This window comes from Fukomys damarensis, unplaced genomic scaffold, assembly GCF_012274545.1.
Source record: "Fukomys damarensis isolate Sample0158 unplaced genomic scaffold, DMR_v1.0_HiC HiC_scaffold_19, whole genome shotgun sequence".
Taxonomy (NCBI): domain Eukaryota; kingdom Metazoa; phylum Chordata; class Mammalia; order Rodentia; family Bathyergidae; genus Fukomys; species Fukomys damarensis.
This window is the reverse complement of record NW_022900931.1, coordinates 67,673,179-67,679,703: the sequence shown is the minus strand read 5'-3', so window position 1 is coordinate 67,679,703 and position 6,525 is coordinate 67,673,179.

Sequence of the window (6,525 nt, the reverse complement as noted above, 5' to 3'; positions counted from 1 at the left end):
AAAAAAAAAAAAAAAAAAAAAAAAGTGAACAAGCTGCTCACGCAGTGAGGAGGCAGGCACACATAGCCGCGGCTATCCTTGTCCAGCTCATTTGCGGGGCGTTTTGGGTCACTCAGGACATAAGCAGCCACAGCTAGAGACCTCAGGAAGGATGACTCCAGAGCTGCTCCAGAAAGTGGTGGAGATGTTTGGGTGTGTGTGGTTTTTATCTAGACACACCATGCTTTTGGAGCACACCTCATAGACAGTAACCCCAGGCCCTCTGGGATTTATATTCTAGTGTGTGATTATAGTGGAATCAAAGAACCCTGAAGACTTTCAGATAGTCAGGATTCCTCAGAAGGCAATCGGGAAGGGCACTGGGCAGTGGCCAGGCCGGCGTCTGCCCAGCTGGTATCCGTCTGAGCCCTGAAGAGTTGCTCAGTTAGGGTTCCAAGAGGAGTGCATGCTATGCTGTGGGGCTGCCACGGCCCGGCCAGTAGGAGTGAACGCTGGAGTGATTCAAGTTCATGCAGCAGGTGTCACATCTGAGACCGCCCACATGGGCTTGGGTGTGACTCATTGTGGAGCACTTGCTTAGCATGCACTGGGCTGGACCCCGCAGCACACGCGTGTGCACACACACACACACACAAGTACAGTAGGTAAAGAAAGTATGTCAGGATGTTTTTTGGTACCGGGGCTCAGACTCAGGACCTTTTGCTTGCTAGGCAAGTGGCAGAACCACTGAGCTAAATCCCCAGCCCACTTTTGCTTTGTTTTTAAGACAGTCTTGCTGTGTGGTTCAGGTAGGCCTGGGACTCATCATGTAAGCTACGTTGGCCTCAAACTCATGGCGATCCTTCTGCCTCAGCCTTCTGAGTGCTGGGATGACAGGTGTGCACCACCACACCCAGCTGTTAGGAGAGGGAACGGTGTGAGTACAGTGGGAATAAATGAGAATATACACATTACCTCAATGGATTTCTGATGAAGCCATGCACAAGAAGCCAGGATTCCAGAATACAGTGAACAAGGACAAGGGGACCTAGATTGTTACATTATTTAGGGTGCACCATGGGTAGTGAATGAGTGCTACAGAGAAATAGGAAGAACACTCTCCTATGAAACTCAAAAGATGGCACTGCACCTGCCTGGCAAGTGCAAGGTCCTGAGTTCGATTCCTGGTATTGGGGGGAAAAACAACCTCAAAGGGGTGGATTGGACAGTTAAGCTCACAGACATCAGGAAAGCTGACTGCAGGTAGCTGGTGACATCCTGTTTCTTTTCTTTTGCTTTTTTGTACCAGGCATTGAACTCAGGACCTTCTTTTTTGTGAAGCAGGCATTGGCACCACTGAGCTAAATCCCTGGCCCCCTTTTTCTTAATCTGGAGGTCATTTTGTAATGACTTGCTCAGTTCGTTTGTATTGTATACTTTGAGTCTCACATTTCAGAAGAAAAAAAAATGTTTGCAGGAGGGAGCCAGCACTCTAGGAAGCTGAGGCAGGAGGGCCCCAAGCCCAAGCCCAGCCTGGGCAATTTAGCAAGGCCCTATTTCAAAATAGAAAGACTCAGGAATGTTGCTCAGTGCAAAGGCCCTGGGTTCAATCCCTAGTGCCAAATAATAAGAAAGGAGGCATGTTCAGGGGCAAGCACACTAAGAGTGTTCGACCCTGGCAGCTTTACAATGTCCAGCTTGAACAGGGTCCTCCTCTTGGGAACAAAGCCAGCCGTGGGGCGTGAACCCTCAGAGATACCTCTCCTCTCCAGCTCCTTCCGGGAAGTGGGGCAGGGTCTCAGAGAAACAGACCCACCCCGCTAGGCACAGACCCGCCCCTAGGGCCAAGACCCAGGGGCCCTGAGGCCACTGGGAAGAGCTCAGCCTGGAAAGGTGCCAGGGTTGCCACAGCAACAGCAAGGGCTGGGCTGTGGCTCCACATCCCTCCCCTGCTCCCATTCACCACCAAGGGCTCAGGCTGAGCCAGGACCTCTTGCGTGGTGGCCTTGTCACTAGTCAGGGCCCAGGAGATCCAGTGAAGGAGGAGATGGTGGTTTCCCCCGGGCCTCTGTGCGCCCTGGACTTCTGTCACCAGAAGGACTTCAGGACGACCCTGAAATCCCTAGGAGAGCTGGAGAGAAGCTGGGGAGCGGTCGGGCGGAGGAGGGCAGATGGGGAAGGGGAGGAGGCGCTGACCGAGGGGTCCAGTTGGGGTGGCCTTGGGTTGGCAAGGCTCTGCTGTCACCAGGGGCCGGGGGTCGGGCTGTGGCTGAGGACTCTGGGGCACCCGCACTGGGAGGAGCTGGCAGCTGGACATCCTCAAAGCCCTGATGTTGGCGTCCCAGTCTGAAGGGGCATGCGGCAGGCTGGGCAACCCGGGCAGAGGAGCAGCTCGAGACAGCCCTCCCCGTGGGTCGGGATCCCACCCTAGGAAAGCAGACAAACGAGGGCAAGCAGAGGCCCCAACTGGCCCACTTGCAGTCACCCACCAGGTGCCTACAGGGACAAATGAAGCCACTGCTTTTCAAGAAGCAAACAAATCATGCTTTTTGTTTCCTTGTTTCAATTTGTTTTTTTCTTTTTTCTTTTTTGACACAGGGTTCTCAGGGTCTCACTATGTAGTTGAGACTGACCTGCTGGAACTATGTAGCCCAGGCTGGTCTCGAACTCACAGTGATTCTCCTGCCTCAGCCTTCCAAGTGCTGGGATTAGAGGCATGTACCACCATGCCCAGCAATTTCTTTTCTTTTCTTTTCTTTGTTTTTGGTACCGGGGATTGAACTCGGGTCCTTGTGCTTGCAAGACAGGCCACTGAACCGCTGAGCTAAACCCCCAGCCCCCCTGGCAATTTCTTTTAAGACAGATTTTCACTATGTAGACCACTGCACCTGAGCTAAACCCCCAGCCCCCCTGGCAATTTCTTTTAAGACAGATTTTCACTATGTAGCCAAAGTTGGCCTCAAACTCGCAGTGATCCTCCTGCCTCAGCCTCCCAAGTGCTGGGATATCAGGCGTGTGCACCATGATAACAATAAATCAGGCTTCTAATGTGTAACAGTTCAGCGTCTTCTGCTGCTCTGATGCCGCCCAGGGCTTTCTTCTCCTATCTAGTTTATTCTCGGAGAGGCCATGGCCAGCACATCCCATATGTAACAATGCTCCTGATTTTTGATGGGGATGAGCTTGTTTAGGGGGTGGGAGAGGGTTGGGGCAAACATACAGTGTCCGCTGAGTGGCTCAAGAAGGCCGGTGTACCTGCCTTTGTCCCCACTGTGGCCTCTGCTTCAGAGTCTCTGGGAAGCAGGATGGGTGAGGGCTCTGCCCTAGGCGCCCACCCAAACCATGCCTGCCCGGGGTGCTGGAGACCGGGGGCCCTGTCTGCACCTCACGTCTGCGTGCCCCCACCACCTCAGTCTGCGCCCTTCGCAGGGCAACCCCGATCTCAGCACCCAGCACAAGCCCCCATCCCGTTGTTAAAGCAGCAAACTGCCCAGCCCCAGGAGGTTCTCTTCCCTGGGAGAGCGGACAGCAAGCACGGGGTGATTGGCAAGGAGCCGGAATCCGTTTGCGCAGCGTGGAACATGGACAGCGACATCAGCCAGGCTGCACAGGACGGGCTCTCCGTGGTCGTCAAGGAGGGACGGAGGGAAGGGGAACATGTGGGATTCTAGGGGCTGCAAGTGCAAAGGCCCCGAGTCCCGAAAGAGCACGGAGGGCGTTGCGGCTGGAGCGGAGCCAAACAGAAGTCAGGGCGCAGCCTCTGGACAGGTGCATCGGGTGGGGTTGGCGCTGGAAGGTCGGGTTCGGCTCAGAGCGGGCACAATGTGATCTGGGGGAGCAGGGGCAGCGGCTGCTCGGGAGGTCGGGGCTCCTCTCACCTGCCCCGCCCACCCCCTCTGCCACGCCTCCTGGCCTCGCGCCTCACAAGAATTGCTCTAAAGCACTAATCGGGACACGTGACTCGCGCTTACACCTCCTCAGGGGCCCCTCAGCGTGCTGGACTGAGTCCAGGCCCAGCCTGGATGGGAGGCCACCGCGTCCCTGCATCCCATGCCCAGCTCTGGCCTGTCTCCACACCCTGCCGCCTCTGGTGCCCCAATCCAGGTCCCCCCAGTACCCCGGCTATATACTATTCTCTCCGCTTGAAATTTTCTTTCATATCATGCTTATTTCTGAATTCATTTCTTGAAAGAAAAGCCTTCCTAAAGAAACAATACAATAACGCACACACACCGGTACAGACCCAAAAGAACTCAAAACAACCGTACAAGCAAAAAATGTTTACCTGAACGTTCATAACTACACTATTCACAATAGATAGCAAAAAATGTTTACCTGAACGTTCATAACTACACTATTCACAATAGATAAAAGAAGTGATCCAAATGTCCGCTACCACATAAGCAAATGCATTTCACTGTACAACAGAATACATTCAGCCATAAAAAAGAATGAACTACCAGTAGATGATACAAAATGGATAGACCTTTAAAACTGTGCCAGGCCAGGCATGGTGGCACATGTCTGTAATCCCAGCACTAGGGAGGCTGAGGCAGGAGGATTGCTGGGAGTTCAAGGCCAGCCTGAGTTACACAGTGAGTCTCTATCTCCAAAAAACAAAATGATAACAAAACTTTCTGTTCAGTGAGAACAGCTAGTCACAGAAGAGCACATGCCCTGTGAGGTCATTTAACTGAAATGCCCACAAACAGGAAAATGCGTGGGATCGAAAAGCAGATTATTGGTTGCCAGGGTGGGGGCTGTGGCACAGGAAATGACTGATTCACAGGAGTGGGGTTTCTGGGCTGATGGGAAAGTTCTGGAATGAGACAGTGGGTGTGGCCGCACAATATCATAAGCACACTTGATGCCACTAAACTGTACACTTTAAGATGGTTAAAACTGTAAATTTTATGTTTTGTATATTTTAAGCAGTTATCACACACACACACACTCGGCTTGCAAATGTCAGAGATGCAGCTGAGTCCCACAGACACCCTCCATGACCAGACCGCCTCTCCTTTCACAAACGGAACCCCAGCCCAAATTGGGGGCCTCTTTTTTCCATGGTATTCTTAGGCTTTTACTCCTTATGTATGTACTACAATACAGTATTATCCAGCCAGGTGCTTTTTGAAATCACACTTCTGATGCCCTGTCATTTCTATCTCTGTGAATTCAAAAATCTTAGTGAGGGCCGGGGATTTAGCTCAGTGGCATCCCACCTGCCTTGCCTGCCTTGCCTGCCTCGAAAGCACAAGGTCCTGAGTGCAATACCCAATACCAGAAAAATCTTAGTAAGCCATGTGTGATGGTCCACACCCGTAATCCCTGCACTCTGGGAGGCTGAGGCAGGAGGATCGAGGTTCAAGTCCAGTTGGAGCAACTTAGAGGCTTAGTGAGACCCTGTCTCAAACAATAAAGCAGGGCTGAGGATGCAATTCAGCACACCAGGAGCGTGTGGGTTCACGCTCGTGTGCAAATGGATCGAAGGCAGTAGCGCTCAGTCCCGGGATCGGATCTGCACCAGTTTCTCCATCCTGGGGATCTTCAGCACTGTCCACTGATGAACAGGGCCAGGCTGGCACAGGCTGTCTCCTCCACATTAGCACCTAGGGACGGTTCACATGTCCACAGTGGTGCAGGTGTCCACCGGCTGGGCCAGCCCTCATCCTGATGGGACCGAGACTGCTCTCGGCGCTGTGGCACTGTGTGACAGACACGATCACCCGCGTGCTCACAGGACCTGCATTGCTTCTGCTCTCCCCGAAGGAGGGATTCCTGGAATTGCTGGCTGGAGACGGCCGCTTCCAGCGCCACTCCTCCCAGCCATGTACAGCAGAACTGTTTGCCACACTCGTGCCAACAATGCGTGGTATGACTGTAACTTAGACAGAGGCACGCGCAGGTGGAGCCGCAGCTTGCCTTCCCGTCGGCCTCAGGCTCTGGGGGAGGGGCCACGTTGGCTGCATCCTTCCAGCTTCTATGGAAACATCCAGGCCCTCAGGAGGTCAGGGAGCCCCACTGCCAGTGCGAGCTCTGCTCCACGCCTCCTCTGTTCCTCGCATTTCCACGGCACCCACTTTCTGCTCAGTGGCTGATCTGTGTTCCCCTGCCTCCCGCATTGGACCGTGACCTCCCAGGATTGGGTACCATGGCCTCTGTGCCTGTCCCGGACTCCAGCACCAAGGACAGAGCTGCCCATAGTAGGTGCTCATTAAACACTGGCCACTTGGGTGGAATGAATGGAAATGCAGGGGTTTCTCACAGAGGCAACCTGAGGCACAGGCAAGGGGAGGTCGCTTCTTCAGGCAGCCGAGGGAAGGCAGAGCCAGGTTCTGACCCGACTGTCAGCGTGCCCTGAGGCTCTGTCGCTGATTCTTCTCCCATCCCCACCTGTGCCTGGGCCCTGCACAGCGCCTGGCACCGGCAAGACCTGGTCAATGCGGGTTTGTTGGCAAATGAATGAAAGAGCGCATTTGCCAGGGTAGGGGGGCTGGGCCAGGCTCCAGGCTCCACCCCCCGTCTGGACAGCTCAGCCCCGCC